General features: G+C 44.5%; 1 protein-coding gene across 2 annotated transcripts in view; it reads left to right on the top strand.

The window, feature by feature from the left end:
* Positions 1–24,925, top strand: part of LOC137527663 (protein Wnt-7b-like) — a 128,686-nt gene that overhangs the window by 43,197 nt on the left and 60,564 nt on the right. Inside the window, exon 1 of one of the 2 annotated variants that reach the window (XM_068248374.1) lies at positions 16,212–16,579. The exons of the other annotated variant lie outside the window; for it this stretch is intronic. The gene's annotated coding sequence lies outside the window, so the exon portion shown is untranslated. Of the gene's footprint in view, positions 1–16,211; positions 16,580–24,925 lie in introns of those variants that run through there. 2 annotated transcript variants of the gene reach the window in all.

The following is a 24,925-nucleotide window of genomic DNA, read 5'->3' as shown; positions in this document are numbered from 1 at the left end:
GCATGGCGGCGCAGCACAGGGGCAGGAATGGCGCTCATGATACTTTGTCACCCATGGCAACAAGCCACGCCTGCACCTCTCTAGATAAGCTTCTGGGTATAACTATGGGCCAATTATGGCTGGTCATTTCCCATATTCAGTACACAGTGTGGCTAACAATTAGTTTGCTTTATATCTTGTATACTGTGATATAAAATGAAAATTTTATATATATATATATATATATATATATATATATATATATATCATTTTTTAGCCGACTGACAGATCCTATTTGATCCCACTGATGCTGGCCATATAGGTTCAGTGGGATGCGAAAGTTTAGGCAACGTTGTTAGGCGCTGTTCACATCACAAACGCGGATGGCCATGCGTGCGGAACGCAACGCGTACGAACGCACGCCATCCGCGTTTGTGTGCGTTGCGTGGCTGATCCCATCACTGAAAAGTGAATGGGACAGCCATGCGTTTTTACAAAAAATGCGTGCAGCATGCGTTCCCGGACCGCACAGGTCCGGAACGCATGCAGTGTGAACATCAGACAGTGCACTCTATGCACTGTCTGATGTCGTGCGTGTCGGCCACCTGCACGCGTTTCCAAAACGCGGCTGGAAACGCGTGCAGTGTGAACAGGGCCTTAATCCTCATGATTTTCCTGTATAAATCGTTGGTTGTTACGATAAAAAATGTCAGTTAAATATACCATATATATGAGACACACACACAGTGATACTTGAGAGGTAAAATGAAGTTTATTGTATTTACAGAAAGTGTGCAATAATTGTTTAAACAAAATTAGGCAGGTGCATAAATTTGGGCACTGTTGTCATTGTATTGATTCCAAAACCTTTAGAACGAATTATAGGAACTCAAATTGGCTTGGTAAGCTCAGTGACCCTTGACCTACATACACAGGTGAATCCAATTATAAGAAAGAGTATTTAAGGATGTCAATTGTAAGTTTCCCTCCTCTTTTACATTTCTCTAAAGAGTAGCAACATGGGGGTCTCAAAACAACTCTCAAATAACCTGAATACAAAGATTGTTCACCATCATGGTTTAGGGGAAGGATACAGAAAGCTGTCTCAGAGATTTCGCTGTTTGTTTCCACAGTTAGGAACATATTGAGGAAATGGAAGACCGCAGGTTCAGTTCAAGTTAAGGCTCGAAGTGGCAGACCAAGAAAAATCTCGGATAAACAGAAGCGACGAGTGGTGAGGACAGTCAGAGTCAACCCACAGACCAAGACTGAAGACCTACAACATCATCTTGCAGCAGATGGAGTCATGGTGCGTCGTTCAACTATTCGGCGCACTTTACACAAGAAGATGTTGTATGCAGAGGAAGCCTTTTCTCTGCCCACAGCACAAACAGAGCCGCTTGAGGTATGCATAAGCACATTTGGACAAGCCAGTTAAATTTTGAAATAAGGTGCTGTGGACTGCTGAAACTAAAATTGAGTTATATGGGCATAACAAGGGGCGTTAGGCATGGAGGAAAAACAACACAGCATTTGAAGAAAAACACCTGCTACCTACAGTAAAATATGGTGGTGGTTCCATCATGCTGGGGGGCTATGTGGCCAGTGCATGGACTGGGAATCTTGTAAAAGTTGAGGGACGCATGGATTCCACTCCGAATCAGTAGATTCTGGAGACCAATGTCGAGGAATCAGTGACAAAGCTGAAGCTGCGTCGGGGCTGGATCTTTCAACAAGACAACGACCCTAAACACTGCTCAAAATCCACTAAGGCATTTATGCAGAGGAACAAGTACAACGTTCTGGAATGCCCATCTCAGTCCTCAGACCTGAATATAATTGAAAATATGTGGTGTGAGCTAAAGAGAGCTGTCCATGCTCAGGAAACCATCAAACCTGAATGAACTAGAGATGTTTTGTAAAGAGGAATGGTCCAAAATACCTTCAATCAGAATCCAGACTCTCATTGGAACCTACAGGAAGTGTTTAGAGCAAGGGTCCCCAAACTTTTTTCGGTCAAGGGTCGGGTCAACATACTTCAGACTGCTGGGGGGCTGGAACATACATACAATTATGTTGAAAAACATTACATTGAATCTAGATATTGATTCCCCCCAATCATGCCTGGAGGAGGACTCCCAGCAGCAGCCATTAAGTCATGCAGCGCCCGGAGAACGTCTTTGTGCACCAGATAGTGAAGCATACCCAGGTGACAACCTGCTGTCTAGTTGGATAGCAGTGTCACCTGATGCAGATTTGGATTGGAAGCCAGCGAATGACTGCTTGCTGGGGGGCCGCATTTAGCCCACGGGCCTTAGATTGAGGACCACTGGTTTAGAGGCTGTAATTTCTGCAAAAGGAGAATCTACTAAATATTGATTTCATTTCTTTTTTTTATGCACCTGCATAATTTTGTTTAAACAATTATTGCACACTTTCTGTAAGTCCAATAAACTTAATTTCACTTCTGAAATATCACTGTGTGTGTCTCCTATATGATATATTTAACTGACATTTTTTTATTGTAACAACCAATAATTTATACAGGAAAATCATGACAATTAACAACATTGCCCAAACTTGCGCATCCCACTGTATATTTGATATGAACTTTTGCTCATTTTCTGGTAGGTCTAGTTACCTCAGTTGGCAGAAATCGGTAGCAGAGTGTGGGTTTGAATCCAGTGACAGATCTGTCATTGTGGAAGGGTTAAAACTGTTTTACATATTCTCTTTGTCAGTAAATTCCCTGCCAGCCTGTCAGGACTGATCCATGTGCCATTATGCCAAGCTGAAGGTGTCACAAGAACTCAGGTGTGACAGGCGGAGAGAAAAACTGCTAAAATATGCTGAACATATGCAGCGTGGATGATATGTCATCCATATTCAGCCTCAAATGACGCAAATTTACTGGGATTCATATGCACACAGCATTCATCATTCTATCTACGGCTCTTGTCTCCAGAGCTAGAATTCTAAGTAATTGATGAAAAAGATTAAAGAAACATTCCTTCCTCCCTACATCCCTTCCTTTGGGTGCATCTGGGTGATCTTACTTTTGGCATTTTTCACTGAACAAGCCTTGCCTTATTTTGCCATCTGCAAAAACGCGAAGGCACCGTGGCTATCGCGGATATCGCGGTGCCTGGTCTCCAGTGGAGCAATTCGATTTGACCCCAAACGCAAACATCATGTCTGCTGCATTTTTCCTGTGTTTGAATTTTTTGTTAAAGCTAATGCCCCCCTTGTCTTTCTGTTTTACATGTGTATTTTTACTAAAAGTATAATAAAATGTAGTTATTTTTTAACACGTTACATTACTTATTACTTAGTGTTCATTACTTAATGAACTTACTACCCCATCCCCTTTAGGCCTCTTTCACAGTGCGACGTTTAAGTCGCACTTTAGAAAATATTCCAACGCAGACTTGCGCACAGCAATACAAAGTCTGTGCGGTATTCACAGTGCTCACGTTGCGTTTGTGTGTAACGTGTAGCGTTATTACAAAGTGCTGCATGCTGTGCGTTATACACATTATTAGCTGCCTTGGACTGTTTGCACATGCTCAGTAATGACTTGGAAGCATACTTTTCATTGCCTGTATGCGATGATAACGGGGCATGAAGTTGCGTTGCAACTTTTTTGGGGCGTTGCAATTTGCGTTGCGACTTTGACGTTGCATCAAACCGCAACGTCCTACTGTGAAAGAGGCCTTAAAGAGGAACCTAAGCCTTGGATTGAACTTCATCCCGATTAGTTGCTGATACGATTCTTTACCTTTTCTCAAATATATCATTAGGCGAGTCTGTATGGTTGATATCGTGGTGAAACCCCTCCCACAGTGTGATGTCATGACCATGGTCCTGACAGTTTGCTGTCTGTGAACCTTGTTGCATTGTGCAAAGTAAAGGTTGTTTCCAACTGCCAAGCATACAGTGGCCTCAATTCACTAAGCTTATCTCCTGTCTTTAATAACGTTTCTAGAGTTGTTACCATGGTGATAAGGCATGTAGTATTCAGGAAACATTTTACCTCAGGCAAACCTAAAGTTAACTCTTCTGTCTTTAAGTTAACTCTCCAATCCTTTAAATAACTCCAGAGTTAAAGACAGGCTGTTAATTTACTGCGTGTGAAAATAACTACACAGGAGGTAAATTAACTACAGAGGAGGTAAATTAACTACAGAGGAGGTAATTTAAAGAGAATCTGTATTGTTAAAATCGCACAAAAGTAAACATGCCAGTGCGTTAGGGGACATCTCCTATTACCCTCTGTCACAATTTCGCCGATCCCCGCCGCATTAAAAGTGGTTAAAAACAGTTTTAAAAAGTTTGTTTATAAACAAACAAAATGGCCACCAAAACAGGAAGTAGGTTGATGTACTGTATGTCCACACATAGAAAATACATCCATACACAAGCAGGCTGTATACACCCTTCCTTTTGAATCTCAAGAGATCATTTGTGTGTTTCTTTCCCCCTGCATCTCTCATGCACTGAAGTTTCAGGCTGCTCTTTTCTTTCTGCAAACAGCTTTGCCCTTGTCTGAATTTCCTCAGTATGTGAAAGCCCTGCCAGCTCAGAGGACGATTTATCCAGCTTGTAAAAGATAAGAGAGAAGAGAGAAGCTGCCCTATTCTGAATAATACGCAGGCAGTGTGCATACAGGGGCCTGGAAGGGGGAGTTTATAGCAGAACCACAACACTGAAGAACTTGGCAGCCTTCCAGACACAGGCCGACAAGTCTGACAGGGGAAAGATACATTGATTTATTACAGAGACTGTGATAGCAGAAAGTGCTGCAGTAAGCTAGAACACATTAGAATAGCTTTTGGAACTTGTAGGATGATAAAAAACAGGATGCAATTTTTGTTACAGAGTCTCTTTAAGGAATTGAGAGATAAGATAACTCTTTCACTGTGCGGAGGTAAGTTTTCTCTTGCCTTATTATCTCCAGCATGATCTTAGTGAATTGAAGCCAGTGTCTCCTTTTGCAGAATGTTCGTTTCCTGAGAGTTCTATGCACAAACTTCACATGGCAGGACTAAAGATGTGACCATCTGTGATAAATTTCAGAATGTAAATCCGGAAGAGGAGAGATTTTACAATGGGCAAACTCTGAGCAAATCATATAGAAATTACTATTTTAAAAAAAAGCAATTTTATTCATGATGTTATTTTCACTATAGTTTCTCTACTTCACCACTGAGGGGTTTTACCCCCTGACCACCAGAGCAATTTTCACCTTTCAGCGCTCCTTCCATTCATTCGTCTATAACTTTATTATTACTTATCACAATGAAATGAACTATATCTTGTTTTTTTCACCACCAATTAGGCTTTCTTTAGGTGGGACATTATGCCAAGAATTATTTTATTCTAAATGTGTTTTAATGGGGAAATAGGAAAAAATGTGGGAAAAAATTATTATTTTTCAGTTTTCGGCCATTATAGTTTTTAAATAAAGCATGCTACTGTAATTAAAACCCATGAAATGTATTAACCCATTTGTCCCGGTTATAAAACCATTTAAATTATGTCCCTATCACAATGTTTGGCGACAATATTTTATTTGGAAATAAAGGTGCATTTTTTTCAGTTTTGCATCCATCCCTAATTACAAGCCCGCAGTTTATAAAGTAACAGTGTTATACCCTCTTGACATAAATATTTAAAAAGTTCAGTCCCTAAGGTAACTATTTATGTTTTTTTTTTTATTGTATTTTTTTTTTTTTAATTACAAAAAAAAAATAAAAATTGGGGAGTGTGGGAGGTAATGAGTTAATTTATTGTGTAAATGTAATGTTTGTATATGTAAAATGCTTTTAGGGTGTAGTTTACTATTTGGCCACAAGATGGCCACAGAGTGTTTGTTTACATGCCAAGACAAGACAAGACAAATAACATTTATATTGCGCTTTTCTCCTTGCGGACTCAAAGCGCCAGAGCAGAGCAGCAGCCACTAGGTCGCGCTCTATCGGCAGTAGCAGTGTAAGGGAGACTTGCCAAAGGTCTCCTACTGAATTAGTGCTGGCTTACTGAACAGGCAGAGCCGAGATTCGAACCCTGGTCTCCTGTGTCAGAGGCAGAGCCCTTAACCATTACACCATCAGCCAACTGCGTCCGGATGGACGCTTACAGGAAGCAGTAGGAGGCTGGGAGACTCACAATGATCTCGCTGTTTCTGAAAGAAGCAGCAGATCATTGCGGGGGCTTAGATCAACGAACGGGAATGGATTTTCCCGTTCATTGATCTCCGGGCGAGCGGGCGGGTGCGTGCACGAGCGGCGGGTGCGCGCGCACGAGCGGCGGGAGCGCGGACAGCGGCGGTAGCGCGGAAGGTACGGATTTCTCCGTCCCTGGTTTTTTAGGAGGGAAAAAAGGGGCGGAGAAATCCGTACGCGTGGGGGTAAAGTGGTTAAAGTCTCAAGACATTTCCTCTTGTGTATTATTTCAGGACTAATCCACAATGCAGGTGATTTTGTGGCGTTTGCGCTGCGAGTAATCGTCAGATTGCTAGTGCAGTGGCTCCCGATGGGAGCATTCACACTGCAGCATTTGTGATTACAAAAGCGTTGCACACGGTGCTTCGAGAGTAACTGAAAAATTGCAGCAAAATCGCTGTTAAATCGTAATTGTGCTTGGGATTTGTTGCCAATTTTAGGCATGAAACCGCAATTAAAGTCAATCGGAGTGCAAGAAAATCAGGTACCATACACAGTGCCATGCAGTTTTTTGTTTCCTTCTAACAAATTGTCGGAAAAATCAAATGCAGTCACATGAAATGTCACCTTAAAAATGAACGATTGCCCAGAAATCAGGATGAAACCCTTGACAGTCAGCCTTGTAACAAGATAATTACTCACTACAGCTGTCAGTGTGTGTTGCAGGTAATGGGTGTATGTTACAGTGTCTTTTTTTTTTTTTCTAATGGTGGAATTTCACTTAAAGTGTGCCAGAGATCAAATACAATAAAAGTTTTATACATACTTGGGGCTTCCACCAACCCCATGGGAGCTCCCACGCCACCGTCCTCCGCTGCCTGCAGCTCCGGGACCGAGCTCCTTAACTTCCTCCGGTCACGGCCAGTCTGCGCCATCTACGTATCTCTCCAGTGGCCGCAGGCCCCAGGTATGTACAAATCTTTTATTGTATTTGATCTCTGCTTTCCTTTAAAGTGGACCTGTACTCTTGCACAGGACAGAAGGAAAGCATAGATAAATACACCCTGTGTGTTTTTAGAGAGTTTAGCCTGTCTAATTCCCTCATATGTGTCACAAGTAGTAATGGGATCTCTCAGCTGTGTCAACTGACTGCCACAGCAGAGAGCTAGTTGGTAAACACAGGATGTCATCAATATGTTTGCTTCCATGAAAGCAGGAAGTAGACGCACTGCAGATTTATTGCAAGATTTGTATCAGCTGTAACAAAGATATGTTTTTCTTTAAAGGTTATTGTGCTGTTGCTTATCTTTTAGAGCAGTGCTTCTCAACATTGTATTGTTATGTACCCCTTATAAAACCCTGTACTCACCAAGTACCCCCTGGCTTAGTAAACATTATCACAAGTACCCCTTAACAAATATATATTTAATCGTAGTACATGTGTGAGAAAACGCGGAAAAGCCGCCGCCAATACTCAAGGTGAGGCGGCTGATTCCGCATTCAACATGGCAGCTGGTGGGCAGGCGGAGTGCGGAGAAACCGCCGCATGCTCTGACATTAGGGCGGCGGATTCCGCGTCCAATGCGGCAAGTTGCACGCATAGGCCTGTGCCTCTTAGTAATGCGGGATGAGGAGAAAACGCCGCACGCACGAACAGCGGTGCGGCGGATTCCGCATCTAATACAGCAGAAACATTACAACACATGACTGGTGTGGCTGGGACTGGTGGTCCGCATTGGTTTGGGAGGACGCGTGCGCGCGCAGAGAGGCAGGGCCTTTATGGCAGTCAGAAGAGGGTCAGCTGACCAAGCTGGTCAGCTGACAATTTCAGTAACTTCCATTGGTCCAGCACTTAGGGGAGGCGCTGGTGAGCGCTAGTGTATATATACTGGGTGCTGGTCATTCATCTGGTGTCTGCCGTTGCGATCACTGCGTGGTAGCACTCAGGCCTTGTCTGTATCTGTGTTATTTAGACCAGTTTCCAAGGTGTTGATGGCCAAGGATCTCACACCTTAGTCTAGGAAATCTGTTATTATTTGTATTATTCTCTAGTTCAGTTTACAAGGTGTTGATGGCCAAGGAACTCACACCTTAGTCTAGGAATTCAGCATCATCTGTATTATTTGTCATATTCTAGACTAGTTCCTGGAGTGTGAGAATCTTGGAGTTCACACTCAAGCTTAGGCATTGTTGATTATTTGTTATGACTTTCGGCTCTCCTGATCATTCTCCTAAACTCTGATTTTGTACTTTGTCATTCTGTCATTCTGTTACCGAACTCGGCTAGTCTCTGGAATCTGCATCTGTCTCCTGTCTCTGTACTGTATCTATCCGTGTGATTACGACATGGCCTGTCCGACCTGAGAACTATCTCTCCTGTTAAGAGATAGTTCACAGATCTGTTAGTGACACTGCCCATTGGTGTCACTCACGTTCTGTCCTTCCCTCTGTCTTGGCCTGGCTCCGCCCCTTGGGGAGCATCAGACCTGTGGAAGGAATCTGATCCATATCAGTAGCTCTTACTGTCTAGCACCCATCTTACGGGTGCTTTCCTCAAAGTATTGCTGTTGCACCAAACACTCTCATATCTCAGGTGTCCAGAGGTTAGAAGATATATCTGATTATCGGTGATACTGCAGATCATCAGTGATCGGGTATATTCTGCATTCTCGGTGATACTGCAGATCACCGGTAATCAGACCCTCTCTGTGTTACACCGATCGTTACAACATGATAATTGGTTCTAAACAATTTCCAAGCATTTAGGGCTGGTGCACACCAAAACCCGCTAGCAGATCCGCAAAACGCTAGCAGATTTTTAAACGCTTTTTTTTATTTTTATGAGGCGTTTTGCTAGCGTTTTGCGGATTGCTGCTGCGGTTTTCAGTATAGTAGATTTCATATATTGTTACAGTAAAGCTGTTACTGAACAGCTTCTGTAACAAAAACGCCTGCAAAACCGCTCTGAAGTGCCGTTTTTCAGAGCGGTTTGCGTTTTTCCTATACTTAACATTGAGGCAGAAACGCATCCGCAATCCAAAAAATGCCTCACCCAGGCATTTTTCGTTTCTGCAAAACGCCTCCCGCTCTGGTGTGCACCACCCCATTGAGATACATTGACCAAGCAGATCCGCAGCCGCAAGCGGATCTGAAAACGCCCAAAAAGCCGCTCGGTGTGCACCAGCCCTCACTGTTGCTTTTAATTAGATAAAATACTAATCTGGTGTTGTTTATATAGGATTTATCATTTTCTAGATTTGTTATTCTAGGTTAAGTATATCAAGCCTGAGTACCCCCTGGAACCATCAGCAGTACCCCCTGGCTTAGTAAACATTATCACAAGTACCCCTTAACAAATATATATTTAATCGTAGTACATGATAATTGGTTCTAAACAATTTCCAAGCATTTACTGTTGCTTTAAATTAGATAAAATACTAATCTGGTGTTGTTTATATAGGATTTAAAATTTTCTAAATTTGTTATTCTTGGTTAAGTATATCAAGCCTGAGTACCCCCTGGAACCATCAGAAGAACCCCTGGGGTACGCGTACCGCACGTTGAAAACCTGGCTTTTAGAGCAGAGAGGAAGAGAGGAAGTCAGGTCCTCTTTAAAGGGACAATCTGAGGTATGTTTTTACATGTTTATAAGTATACTTGTCTTTAAAAAAAATGTAATCTACCTCACCTAAATATTTTAACTGGACTGGAATTCGACTTTATGTTCTAATGGCTTAAAAATCTGGTTTGCGTGGCAGCAGTGTTGGGAAAAACAAAACAGAGGCTTAGAGCTGCTGCGATGCAGCCATTGATGTCCGCCGTCTATTTCTTCCTTTCCGTGTTTATTCTGTCTTGTGCTTAATTAACTGTAGATCATTAGTCACTGTGTCTCCAAACATCTCTGACGGCCTGTAACGTGTGTTGTGGTTTGTCTGCTCCACAATCTGGTAATCTGTCCCGCTACTCGGCACATGTAGGTAATTGTTTTGTGACGTCTCGATGACTTCGCCTGATTAAACTCCAGTCAAAACAGAAAGCTCACTGAGGAATGGGCTGCAGGATTGGCGACTTCACTGTGTCTGCTCTGGTGTTTGTCCTAAAGTAAGGTCACAACCGTTCCTGTTTAAAGGTAGCCATTAACTATATAATCCCGCAGACAATAGTTTCTGATCACCGTGGTAAATGATCGGTCTTGCCAATAAACACCCCGTAACTCACTAACCAATTCGATCAGACTGATGGGATCGGCCCATTTTTCAGATCGATCTGGTCAGGTTGGTTAGGAGCTTTTCAGCCTTCAATGGGCACAACCAATTGTTTCTGATCGATCTTGACACCCTGAGGAAAAAAGGACACAGAGACAACAAAGCCCAAATAGCGCAGCACGTTAGTAGCTAATGGATAATTTATAAAATCAAAAAGAAGCTACTCACAAAGGTGAATTTTAGTAGAGGCAACCAACCACTTGAGGCAAGTGGAGACAATGAACTCCAAAGGGACTGGATACGGTCGCACTCTTAGGTCAAAAACAGATGGATGTGACAATGGCGTCCATCATGTGACCCCAGAGGAAACCCCTCCAAGATCAATGGGATGGGGGATGTAATGCACATCATACTATTGGTACTGCAGCACTTGTATTAGCCTTAGGAAGCGGGCTCAGACCCATGAAACGCATTTTTCTATATTTTATTTTATTTGAACCTAATTTTATCTGTATCTGGGTGCCTTTTTACCCTTATTGTTTCAATTACCGAGGTAAGTAAATCATTTTATATTTTTTTCACTTTAATTAATTAGCTACCAGGTAGCGGTAATTGATTGGGAGTTCTAAGATCAGATTAGCCCGCTGCAGATTTCAGGGTCAGGCCCTTTAAATTCTGGTTACTCCTGTCACACCAGCATTTATACAATATAATCATTCTATTTTTCAGTCAACAGTTTTCAGGAGATCTGTGTCTTATTTATATTGAGAGGTAGGATATTTCTGGGTATAGTCCATTCAGGCAAAGGCCTGGGGTGCCCTGTAATGTATAGGACACCATATTGCACCCTTTGAGCTTGATTCATTAAAAAGGGTGCTAACACAGTACGCCTAAAAGCTTTGCATGTGCAAACTAGGGTGTTAAGTAGTTTGCACGGCAAAGCTGTTACTGGTCGCGTGCTATTTTAAGTTTTAAACTTAAAGCTATTTTAAGTTTAAAGTTTTACGCACACTACTTCGCGTGCAAAATCAGCTGCTTCGCATGCAAAGTATGCTTATCACACTACTTAGCACGCAAAGCAGCTGATTTTGAAACACGAAGTAGTGCGCGTAAAACTTTACGCACGCAAAACTTTATGCGCACTAAACTTTACGCGCAAACTCTTATGCGCGTATTAGCGTGCGAAGAGGCAGTTTGCACTTGATAAGCGGCTTTTCACTGGCGTCCAAACAGTTAGCACGCTTTTGTGAATCAAGCCCTTTGTGTGAATGAAATCTGGTTTTAGGCAGTGAGTAGTGCACAGCTATATACCAGCTTTGCGAGTCCTGTGATGTCTTTTCAGCATATAGTAGAATATATTAAATTATTCAGGCTATCCACTAATTGGCCTGGTTTAAGCATCGGAAATACTTCCTATATCTATATATTGGTATGTAACCCTGCCTTCCACGTTATGTTTAACCTAGGCTGTTTATTATGCACCCTTCTCCTCTCATTGCATTCTGGGAGACCAGGTGTTGTTTCTGCTTTCTTTGAAACACAACAGGGTAAACAAACATTCTGCAGTGATGCACCTTCCAACACTAAAGATGTTGCCACCTGTGATAAGTTTCAGAATGTAAATCAGGGGAAGAAAAGGATTTACATTGTGCAAACACTGACTAAATAATACATAAAGTGATATTGTAAAATTTTAAAAAAGCAATTTTATTAATTGTTATCTTCAGTAAAGATCCCCTTTAAGAGAATTTTCACTTTTTTTTGACAAAATTGTAACAGATACATCAGATCTATTCATGTTTTTTTTGTACAGTATAATTTAATGTAATTAAAATATATTTCCATTTTAGTTTATAACCAGCTATGGATTTCAAAACTGGACATAAAATCTACCATAATTACTCTTTTTGTGCAAGCAAGACATCTGTGATCTTTCTGGTGTATGAACTGCTGGGAAATCCCATCTTCCTGCATTGGTAAGTAAATGCACAGAGCAGGAGGCTTTGTTACATTTTTTTCATCACCTGTACCATTCCAGTCAATGGTACAAAGACTGAATCACTGTCCCTTTAGTCACATGAGCATGCTTGGTCAGCTGAAACCACGCCTCCCAGCTGGCTGATAAAAGGGAGGTGTTGGTCAGACTATAGCAGTCAGCGGTCCTTATTCAATCCACTTTTTATCCAACATTTTCTCCAAGGACATGATCTTTCATCTTTTGTTTAAAATAACTTTTCTGCGCTGTGCAATTGAGAAAGTAGGTGAAAAATGTTAAAATTATTTTTAGCATTTCTTCTTGCTTTTGAATTAAAAGGCATTTTATCAAGAAGGTATAAATATGTCATTTAGGAGGAAAGGTGAATTGAATAAGGCCAGCAGCTCTTATGCTGGGAACACACGTTACGTTTTTTTACCCGATTTCCCGTGCGATCGATAGTACGAATCGGATCACAGCCAAACTCGGAAACATTTCAGCACACTTGAGCAATTTTATGGGCAGAATCAAGTGTCTTGGAATTGGATTAGTATCGGATTGGAATAGTATCGGACATGTTGGAAATAAACGGTCAAAATGACTACTATCTTATCGCGTGTTGGCGCGATCGATGAAGCAGCTCGATTATGTGTACTATATAGAGGCGTTCAGGGGGCCGTATCAGAGTGCAGTGTCGTCAATAGTGGGCGTAATTAGTCGAGAACATAGTAAAAATGGAACAGAAAACGTACATGTGTGTAGCAGGCGGACGATAAAATTACTGATTTTTGGTTGAGATTCGATTCGTACTATCGATCACATGGGAAATCGGGTGAAAAAAATGTAACGTGTGTTCCCAGCATTAAAGCGGACCTAAAGTGATTTAAAAAAAAAAAAGTTTCACTTACCTGGGGCTTCTGCCAGCCCACTGCAGCCGTCCTGTGCCATCGCCATCCTGGAATAATTCTCCGTTCCCCCACCGCGGCTCACTTTTGTTCATGTCAAATTGTAAGTCGACATCTACTGCGCCTATGCGGGTCTGCCCGCATTGCATCCTCGTACGTACCCCCTGTGGCCAGGAGCTTCTTGAACGGGCGCAGTATGAAAAAATCTACTGCGCCTGCACAGTGCGCTCCTGGCGACTTCCCAAAGTGAAAGTGAGCCGCGGTGGGGGGGGACAGAGTATCGTTTGGTAACTTCACAGACACAGGGTGGCTGCGGGCGGCTGACGGAAGCCCCAGGTAAGTGAAACACTTTTTTTAAAAAATCTCTTCAGGTGTCACACACACACACATATGATAACCCGCAGACTCACGGGGAATCAAACAGCATTAATAAATTATATGGCTAATATCAATAATTTCTTGATCTATTTTCTATATTTTAACTTTTCATTTTGCAGTGTAGTTTTTTCATTCCTACTACTATAGTTTGGTAAATTTCCTCTTAAAAGGACAGGTGCGAGGTTGAAAAAAATCTACTTTACCTGGGGCTTCCTCCAGCCCCTGGCAGCCTACACAGAATGCTCTAACCATGAGAGCGTGATCGTGAGCGGTGTGGCCGCGCGCTTGAGCAGGCGCAGAAGATGTCGACCTGCCATGAAAGAGATCCCAGGACACTGAAGCTGCAGCGAGGGACAGATAGGTGCCAGGGGCTGGAGGAAGCCCCAGGTAAATAAATCTTACCCAGTCTATACAGTAGAAGGGTTAACTACGTCAATATATTTTGAATGGACACTTTAGGTAGTCCTTCATATTACACAGAATTGGTAAGATTGTACAATCAAGATTGTATCATTAATGGACATATTTATCTTAAAGGTGGGAGACATTGCTTCAGGGGGATTGAAAAATAAAAAAATCCCAAAAATAGTAGGTGCCCCTAATATAAATGTTATAGCTCCTGTATGTCCCCTAATTTTTAATTCTCTTTTTTTTTTTACCTGGTCTGAGTGCTCTGGCTGAACTTTGTGGTGCCGACGGGATTGTGGGAAGTTTTTCTTTTAGCTATAGCAACAAACTTGTCTCAAAATGAAAAAACAAAAAAAGAAAAAACTTCCCATTTCAGATAAGATGAGGACACAAGGACCAGAATTGAATCCCCTCCTCCTTTTGAAGAGTTTACACAGTGATGTAAGCCTGTTATCTAGGTGATGTTTGCTTTGGGAAGGACAGTAATCTGTAAAATAAACAGTAAAGTTGCCCATACATAAGACGATGTATAGGAAAATCGACCACAGACAGATTTCTCTCTGATTGAATCTGATTAGAGAGAGATCTGTTGCCTGCCTATACAGGGCGATTCCCGATCGATTTCAGCAGAACATCTTTCGGGAATTGGCCTTGTGATGCCGCATCTTCCACCCCCAGGCGCTGTCCACTCTTATATAAAATGTGCCCCAAGAACTATACTTTACCTGTCGGTGTCCGCCGCTGGCTCCAACTCCGCACTCTTCATTCCATACACGTGACTCACATGGTTGCTGGCATAACATGGGCACGTGTGTGATGTCACACACGCCAACGTATACGCAGGCAACCATGCGGGGCATGTGTATGGAATGAAGAGTGCGGAGACGGAGCCAGCGGCGGACACCAACAGGTAAAGTATACTGCACGGGGCACCAGTGGGGGCACATTTTACACTGGGGGGAAAGGGATACGCTGAGGGATCCGTTGCGTTCGTCACAATATTGCATGCCGTTACCTCCTACATCTTGCAGCATGTCCGATCTTGGTCGCATCGTCGATCAGGCATGCTCTTGGCGGCACTGATTTTCATCCGATCAAATCATAATAATTAAATTGGATTGGTCAATCATCCACCAACTCGCCTGATGCATGACCACCTTAAATTAACACTGAGCAGTGTTGAAAAAAAAACAGAAAAGCGTAGAAGTGATAATTGTAAACCATCAGAATTTTTTTTTTTTCATATTGCATTTCTCTAAAATCTGACAGCGAACACTAAAAACAACGGGGTATGCAAGATAAATAAATAATTTCTTATTTGATTTATTTTATTTTTCAGTTAATATATGGAGGTTTATCACACTATGAGTGTTTGCGGATTTTTTAAGCTATTTTGCAATGGTTTCCTATGAGAGTGTTCACATGTGAGCGTTTCGATTTTCTCAGCAAATCGCAAACGCGCTACTTGTACAATTTTCTGAGCGCTTATGTAAGGTATAGAAAAAGCGCAAATCGCTTAAAAAATCGCTTTGTATAGCGATTTCCTGAGCGCTTTATAAGAATAAATACATTGTATTTATTCTTTTCCGGGTCAAAGGGTTCACTTCCTGACAATCGCTCAGCAAAAGCACTTACAAAAGAGCTTTTCTAAGCTCAAAGCGCAGGGAAAAGCGCTTTGAAAAAAAGCTCAATAAATCGCTCAGGGCTTGCAATAGCGCTGGCGATTTATAATTTGTACAAGGCCTAAGGGTGGAGAGCGGCTGAGCAGGCAGGAGGTTACTGAGATGGAAATGAGGATGTTTTTTTCCTTGTTTTTTTTTAAAGCTAAACATTTTTGTTTACAAACGTGGGCAGGAAGCTGAGCAGCGTGTCAGTACAGTGCTTAATACTATACTGCTGCCTGAAACAATCCCTATCGATTGGTTTTGGGTGATATTTCCAATGTGTATGTAACCTAACAGGCCATTACTGTTTGTGCCCCACAGACTGTATGAAAATGTAGAAATATGAGAGGGATATGTAACTAAGGATGTCAGTAAGATTTGTGCTATCCTTCCCCTCTCACTCCCTATCCCACATCACCCCCGCAGGCTGTCATTCCTCCACATTCATCTCTATGACTCCTGGTGTTTTGGACTCTCAGCTTCAGGGAGGGCCCGATCTGAACAAAAATTACCCCCTTACCAGCAGCATCATTGTAACTTATATCATCTGCTGCTGCTGCCTTGTCAGTGTGTCCTACCCAGCGGCTGCTCCCCTCTCCCAGCCCTCTCGTGTTCGCCAGAAGGGGAGGGGGGAGCAGGTAGCACGAGGGGGGAATGAACAGGAGAGAATATTTTTTTGGCAGGAATATGTGAATTGTTTAACCCACCTTCGCCGTCTTTCACACCCCCACCCCATGGCTACACACGCCTACCAACATTTAAGGTAATTCTAGTACAGTACAGGCACTGGGGGAAGGCTCATCCCAGCAGAAGCAAGGTATGGAGACAGGATTCACCTGTCCACATGTGACTTGAAGGACCTTAACCTGCCGGAAAGAGCAGACTGTATGCCCAGGAGAAGGTACCAAGCTTTACTACTTGTGGTATGTGGAGGTGTGTGTCTGTGTAGCTGTGTGTGAGGTATGAGTAGACTCTGCTCACATGGAGGATTCTGCATGCTGCTGTGCTGTGGGCTCTGCTCAGTAAGTACCTCAGGGAGATAGCTGTGTGGAATCTCCAAATTATTCCCACTTCGACTCTCCTTTCCCCAGATTCAGGGGGGGGGGGGGGGGGTGGATTGGCTACAACTGTTTCTATATTTACACCAAGTTTGCATTCTGTCAATCAGATTTCGCATACAGTACATTAACCAATGGTTTCCCACTGAATATGAGAGCCGTAAGCAAAGGAGAGGAACAGTTTTTTAAAAATTACTACTATTCAAAGCATATACTGTATACAGAGGCGTATCTGGAGGGGTACAGGCATGGAACATGCCATGGGTGCTACAGCACCATGGGCGCCATGCCGACCCCTGTGCTGCACTGCCGTGCCTGCTCCTGTGCTGCGCCCCCATGCCTGCCCCTGTGCTGCTCCGCCTTATCTGCTCCTCTACTGTGCCCCCATGCCTGCCCCTGTGCTGTGCCATCATGCCTGCCCCTGTGCTGCTCCGCCTTGTCTGCTCCTGTGCTCTGCCCCCATGCCTGCCACATGCTGCACCGTCATGCCTGCCCCTGTGCTGCGCTGCCATGACGGTCCCTGTGCTGCGCCGTCATGCCTGCCCCTGTGCCTCCCTATCACTCAGACCAGATTGATTCTGTTATCTGGGGAGCTTAGTGTTAGAAAAGAGGACATAAGAAGAGAGAATTCCAAAAAAGTAACTTCAGCAATACTCCCAGCCAATACCCCAACCCTCCCCCCCCCCCCCCCCACACACACACACGCAAAACATTAAATTATGTACCTGGGGAAGGATGCTGTTTATAGAGGTAAAAGAGGCTCTGACTCTAGGGGTGGGGGCAATTTCAGTGTTTGCCATAGGCTCTATATTACCCAGATACTCCCCTGCACATATAGAAGTGATTATTACCAGCATAGCACCATTGATCAGATATTATGCTAGGTACACACCATACAATTTTCTGTTAGATTTTCTCTTAGATTTACCCAGGGCCGGTCCTGGACTTTCTGCTGCCTGAGGCAAAGATCGTAAAGGCCCCCCCCCCCCCCGGTATAAGTTAGATAAGTAGGTGCCCCCAGTACAGGTTAGCTAGGTAGGTGCCTCCAATATAGGTAGCCAGTATAGTTGCCCCCAGCATAGGTTAGATAGGTAGGTACCCCCAGTATAGGTTAGTTAGGTAGGTGCCCCCAGTATAGGTAGCCAGTATAGTTGCCACCTGTATAGGCTAGCTAGGTAGGTAGGTGCCCCCAATACAGGTTAGATAAGTGCCCCCAGTATAGGTTAGATAGGTAGCTTCCCCCCAGTATAGGTTGGATTAGGTCGCTGCCCTTCAGTATAGGTTAGATTAGGTAGGTGCCCCCAGTACAGGTTAGATTAGGTAGGTGCCCCCAGTATAGATTAGATAGGTAGCTGCCCCCAGCATAGGTTAGACAGGTAGCTGCCCCCCAGCATAGGTTAGATAGGTAGCTGCCCCCCAGTATAGATTAGATAGGTAGCTGCCCCCCAGTACAGGTTAGATTAGGTAGGTGCCCCCCAGTATAGGATAGATAGGTAGCTGCCCCCAGTACAGGTTATATTAGGTAGGTGCCCCCCAGTATAGGATAGATAGGTAGCTGCCCCCAGTAAAGGTTAGATAGGTAGCTGCCCCCCAGTATAGGTTAGATAGGTAGCTGCCCCCCAGTACAGGTTAGATTAGGTAGGTGCCCCCCAGTATAGGATAGATAGGTAGCTGCCCCTAGTAAAGGTTAGATAGGTAGCTGCCCCCCAGTATAGGTTAGATAGGTAGCTGCCCCCCAGTACAGGTTAGATTAGGTAGGTGCCCCCCAGTATAGGATAGATAGGTAGCTGCCCCCAGTACAGGTTAGATTAGGTAGGTGCCCCCAGTATAGATTAGATAGGTAGCTGCCCCCAGCATAGGTTAGACAGGTAGCTGCCCCCCAGCATAGGTTAGATAGGTAGCTGCCCCCCAGTATAGGTTAGATAGGTAGCTGCCCCCCAGTACAGGTTAGATTAGGTAGGTGCCCCCCAGTATAGGATAGATAGGTAGCTGCCCCCAGTACAGGTTAGATTAGGTAGGTGCCCCCCAGTATAGGATAGATAGGTAGCTGCCCCCCAGTATAGGTTAGATAGGTAGCTGCCCCCCAGTATAGGTTAGATAGGTAGCTGCCCCCCAGTACAGGTTAGATTAGGTAGGTGCCCCCCAGTATAGGATAGATAGGTAGCTGCCCCCAGTAAAGGTTAGATAGGTAGCTGCCCCCCAGTATAGGTTAGATAGGTAGCTGCCCCCCAGTACAGGTTAGATTAGGTAGGTGCCCCCCAGTATAGGATAGATAGGTAGCTGCCCCCAGTACAGGTTAGATTAGGTAGGTGCCCCCAGTATAGATTAGATAGGTAGCTGCCCCCAGCATAGGTTAGACAGGTAGCTGCCCCCCAGCATAGGTTAGATAGGTAGCTGCCCCCCAGTATAGGTTAGATAGGTAGCTGCCCCCGAATACAGGTTAGATTAGGTAGGTGCCCCCCAGTATAGGATAGATAGGTAGCTGCCCCCAGTACAGGTTAGATTAGGTAGGTGCCCCCCAGTATAGGATAGACAGGTAGCTGCCCCCAGTATAGGTTAGATAGGTAGCTGCCCCCCAGTATAGGTTAGATAGGTAGCTGCCCCCCAGTACAGGTTAGATTAGGTAGGTGCCCCCCAGTATAGGATAGATAGGTAGCTGCCCCCAGTACAGGTTAGATTAGGTAGGTGCCCCCCAGTATAGGATAGATAGGTAGCTGCCCCCAGTATAGGTTAGATAGGTAGCTGCCCCCCAGTGTAGGTTAGATAGGTAGCTGCCCCCCAGTGTAGGTTAGATAGGTAGCTGCCCCCCAGTATAGGATAGATAGGTAGCTGCCCCCCAGTACAGGTTAGATTAGGTAGGTGCCCCCCAGTATAGGATAGATAGGTAGCTGCCCCCAGTACAGGTTAGATTAGGTAGCTGCCCCCAGTATAGGTTAGATAGGTAGCTGCCCCCCAGTATAGGTTAGATAGGTAGCTGCCCCGCAGTACAGGTTAGATAGGTAGCTGCCCCCCAGTATAGGATAGATAGGTAGCTGGCCCCCAGTATAGGTTAGATTAGGTAGGTGCTCCCCAGTATAGGATAGATAGGTAGCTGCCCCTAGTACAGGTTAGATTAGGTAGGTGCCCCCCAGTATAGGATAGATAGGTAGCTGCCCCCCCAGTATAGGTTAGATAGGTAGCTGCCCCCCAGTATAGGATAGATAGGTAGCTGGCCCCCAGTATAGGTTAGATTAGGTAGGTGCCCCCCAGTATAGGATAGATAGGTGGCTGCCCCAGTACAGGTTAGATTAGGTAGATGCCCCCCAGTATAGGATAGATAGGTAGCTGCCCCCAAAACAGGTTAGATTAGGTAGGTGCCCCCCAGTATAGGATAGATAGGTAGCTGCCCCCAAAACAGGTTAGATTAGGTAGGTGCCCCCCAGTATAGGATAGATAAGTAGCTTGCCCAGGTAGGTGCCCCCTCATAATGGCGGAGGGGGGAGCCGGAGCCGCGGGGAGGGCAGCCCGACCTCTCCCTCCCTCTCCCCGGGCCGCCCTCCATGCTCCCCCCTCGGACTGCAGGCAGCAGAGTTAGCGCGCAGGGAAGCGCTGCTGTACACAGCTGTTACTCACCTCCCTGGATCCGATCGCCGCTCCCGCCCTGCTGGTCTCCTCTCTGCCTAGCCGGCTGATACACACGTGGCTGCTTCAGCCGCGTGTGTATCAGCAGCGGCTACATTGCAGAGAGGAGACCAGCAGGGCGGGAGCGGCGATCGGATCCAGGGAGGTGAGTAACAGGCTGTGTACAGCAGCGGTTCCCTGCGCGCTAACTCTGCTGCCTGCAGTCCGAGGGGGGAGCATGGAGGGCGGCCCGGGGAGAGGGAGGGAGAGGTCGGGCTGCCCTCACCGCGGCTCTGGCTCCCCCCGCTCAGTCACAGCCACTTCATCTGGTGCCGCCCCTCCACTTCCTGCCGCCTGAGGAACCCGCCTCACCCCGCCTCATGGGCGGGCCGGCCCTGAGTTCAGCTCCATAGAATAGACTGTGTAGAGTATGGCTCTCATACTCAGAGCCGGGACAAGGTCCTCCAGCACCCAAGGCTGAGACACCAAAGTGCGCCCCTCCATCCCTGCCACCCCAGCCATCACACACTGATTGCTATTAGACGAAGAGATGCCAGAGGACCCACAACCTCCCCAACACCTTAATATCTAGTTATCTGGCTTGCAGTCACTGCCATGTATCCCCTTTTCTTATTTCTTTCTGCTTCAAGCACAATTAGGAATGACAGCTGAATGAATTCTGCGCCCCCTCCTACACTGCGCCCTGAGGCTGGAGCCTCTCCAGCCTATGCCTCGGCCCGGCCCTGCTCATACTACATGGAAGGGGGTAAAATCTTTCATTAATCTTTCAAGTGTGTACACACCATTATGCTTCATACACACTGGAGATAAAAGTCTTTGGAAAATGAAAGATCCCAGACTAATTTTACCCCATGTAGTATGAGAGCCATACTCTACACAGTCTATTCTATTGAGCTGAACTCCCCTTCAGATAAACTCTTTGCAAGATGCTGCACACATGCAAAAGATCAGTATCTACAAAAAAAGATCAGTTCCTGCAAAATGCATTCATAGTCTATGATATCTGCAGATCCTCATACACACCTTGTTTAACAGACATTCATCTGCATATCTGACAATCATCTGCAGATCCAAAGATACATCCTGGTGGATCTGATCTGCAAATGAATGTCTGTTAAACAAGGTGAGATCTGCAGACATCATAGACTGAATGCATTTTGTAAGAACTGATCTTTTGCAGATACTGATCCGTTGCATGTGTACAGCATCTTTGTGTGCAGCATCTTGCAAAGATTTTTATCTGATGTGGAGTTCAGCTCCATAGAATAGACTGTGTATAGTATGGCTCTCATTTACCTGCCAGATAGCTTTTTTCCATGTTGTAGGTAAATCTAACAGAAGAATCTAACAGAAAATTGTATGGTGTGTACCTAGCATTAAAGGGGCCCATACACTCAGCCGATTTTCTGGCCGACCGATCGACCCAGATCGATCGATCGATTGCAAATCGGTTGGCCAATCGACCTATCGATGGCCGATTTCGATCGATTTCGATGGATTTCCATCGAACTGGCAGGGTGGAAAATTTAGGTCGATCTGATGAGATTGCTTATCAGTTTGCATTGGCCTTAATGGAAATCTGATGGCAAAAAAATGCCATCAGAACGAATTTCAATAGATTTCAAACTGAAATCTATTGGAATTCTATCCTGGTAAAAAATGTTCTAAAAACGCATCAGATAGATCATCAGATGCATTTCTTATCTATCTGCTGCCAATCTGACGAGTGTATGGGCACCTTAACTGTGGTTGAGTTAAGGTCCCTCAGGTCCAATGTCCGCTCTGCATCCCCTATTGCTAAGCTACTGCCTCTATTCAAAGCACATAGGTGATTGTTACCAGCCTAGCACCAATGAGGAACTAATACAGCAGCTGAAGGATGGCTACTGGTGGGTGCCTCTGGTCCAGGTGCATTCGGAAGCCTCTACATTCCCTATTGTTAACCCACTGATCACTCTTCTGCACAGTTAAAAGTACAGGGAATTTCAGTTTAGACCATGGATGTATTCTATCTATGTACAATATAAAAATATGAGAATAAATGTTATTTTTGCCTGATTTAAATAATACATTCCCACTGAGGTCATTGGAAACTTCAACAGTTCTGTTTTACATGTGAGGGAATGATGAGGGCTGCTCACACTAACTGTGTTTGCCAGCACTGATTGCACTACGGATCAGAGTGTACAAGAGGATGTGTAATGTGCTGCCAGCACTGCACCAAAGCACAGGTCAGAGCTCTGTAGAGAACCAGATCTTAGTGAATTTCCATATAGTGCCACATCTCAGTGAATTGCTTTAGAGTGACACATCTCTGTATAGAGCCAAATTACAGGAAATCTCCAGATAGTGCCACATCTCAGTGAATCTCCAGATAGGGCCACATCTCAGTGAATCTCCAGATAGTGCCACATCTCAGCGAATCTATAGAGTGGCACATCTGTAGTGTGCCACATCTCAGTGGATCTCCATTAAGTGCCACATCTCAGTAAATCTTCATATAGTGTCACATCTCAGTGAATTTCCATATAGTGCCACATCTCAGTGAATCTATGTATAGTGCCAGATGAATCTCTGTATAGTGCCAAATCTCAGTGAATCTATGGATAGTGTCAAGTGAATCTCCGTATAGTGCCACATCTCAGTGAATCTCTGTAGATGGCCACGTCACAGTGAATCTCTATAGATTGCCACATTTCAGTGAATATCTGCAGAGTGCCACATCTCAGTGTATCTCTATAGAGTGCCACATCTCAGTGTATCTCTATAGAGTGCCACATCCCAGTGAATCCCTGTAGAGTGCCACATCCCAGTGAATCCCTAGAGTGCCACATCTCAGTGTATCTCTATAGAGTGCCACATCAGTGTATCTCTATAGAGTGCCACATCTCAGTGTATCTCTATAGAGTGCCACATCTCAGTGTATCTCTATAGAGTGCCGCATCAGTGTATCTCTATAGAGTGCCGCATCAGTGTATCTCTATAGAGTGCCACATCAGTGTATCTCTATAGAGTGCCACATCTCAGTGTATCTCTATAGAGTGCCACATCTTAGTGAATCCCTGTAGAGTGCCACATCCCAGTGTATCTCTATAGAGTGCCACATCAGTGTATCTCTATAGAGTGCCACATCAGTGTATCTCTATAGAGTGCCACATCTCAGTGTATCTCTATAGAGTGCCACATCTTAGTGAATCCCTGTAGAGTGGCACATCTTAGTGAATCCCTGTAGAGTGGCACATCTTAGTGAATCTCTGTAAAGTGCCATGTCACAGTGAATCTCTATAGAGTGCCACTTCACCTCTGGGAAAGTCTCCTTTTCTATCTGGTGCGCCCAGTTCTCCTGTCCCCCTCCCCATTGTTTTCTTCCACAAATCAACCCTAATAAACCAATGGATAACTTAAAGCAGAACTGAAGTCTTATTAGTGTGTTTTTTCCAGTGATATAGCAATAGGCTATGCAGAGACTGTGACTGCACCAGGGCCATTGTACTTGGTGGGCCCCCTCCAGTTTCTGCATTAGCTCTTTATAGGTGCGGTAGTGGTAATAATCACCTCTGTGCTTTGACTTTTGGTAATCATCAATAAATCATTCCCTTTCCGTTGCCTCCACCTCTCTCACCCAGTGGCTGCCAGTAGTCAAGCTATCCGCACAATGTGAAAATTCTCCCTGCAAGTCCTAGAAATGCCTCCTGCTCTTAAAAGACTAAACAAGGACTAAAAAACTAACCTCAAGAAAAAAATCCAGCATCAAAATCCTCAAGTTACAGATCAGCCAATCCTGTGCTAAAACAGCTTGTCGCCTGAACGACCATGTGCCAAAACAGCAGGCGCTAGATGGTGCTGCTGGAAGAGTTACCAAAACTGATGCAAAGAAAACCGAAGCAAAACTGGATCAGTTACCTACAGCAGGCAATCAGAATCCTTGCTTCAGTTAACTGCTTAAATCTGATTGGTTGCTCTGGTCAACTGCTCCACCTCCACTGTAGTTTTCTCTGTGCCTGCTTTGATAAATCTACCAACCATACTGTATTTATCTGGGAGGGACACATTGGTTAAGCAGTGGTCATGCAGCTGGCTCTTGCATGAAATGCTAATTATCTTCAATATACAACGTGGTCTGGGCCTACTCTGGCATTCCTGAATACCAAGTGCAATAAAAATAGTTAAGTGTAAAAGGCCACACAGACATTTGTCAGACTTTTTAAAGTAAAATCTGACTTCTGCCGTCTGTCTGCACATTGATCTTTGCACACTGGGCTCTACCGAGGGACATGTACTGTAATGCAGGGTGGGCTACAGTCAGAGGACAGAGAACACCTGCACAGTCATCGGACTGACACCCTAAAACCTTATAAGCAATTGTCATTAGCTAATACCCCCTTTTCCATAAGAAATCTTTACCTGTTCTTGTGTGACTGGTATTATGGTGAAACCCCTCCCACTTTGTGAAGTCATGATCATGGCCCTGAAAGTTTACTGTCTTTGAACCTCTTTGCATTGTGGGAAATAACTATTTCCAACTGCCAAGCAAGCATCTCCCTCTGTGCATCGAAATCTCAGTAACA

Source organism: Hyperolius riggenbachi, chromosome 8 (assembly GCF_040937935.1).
Source record: "Hyperolius riggenbachi isolate aHypRig1 chromosome 8, aHypRig1.pri, whole genome shotgun sequence".
NCBI lineage: Eukaryota > Metazoa > Chordata > Amphibia > Anura > Hyperoliidae > Hyperolius > Hyperolius riggenbachi.
Note: the sequence above shows the minus strand (reverse complement) of the source record. Positions and strands in the feature narration are given on the sequence as shown.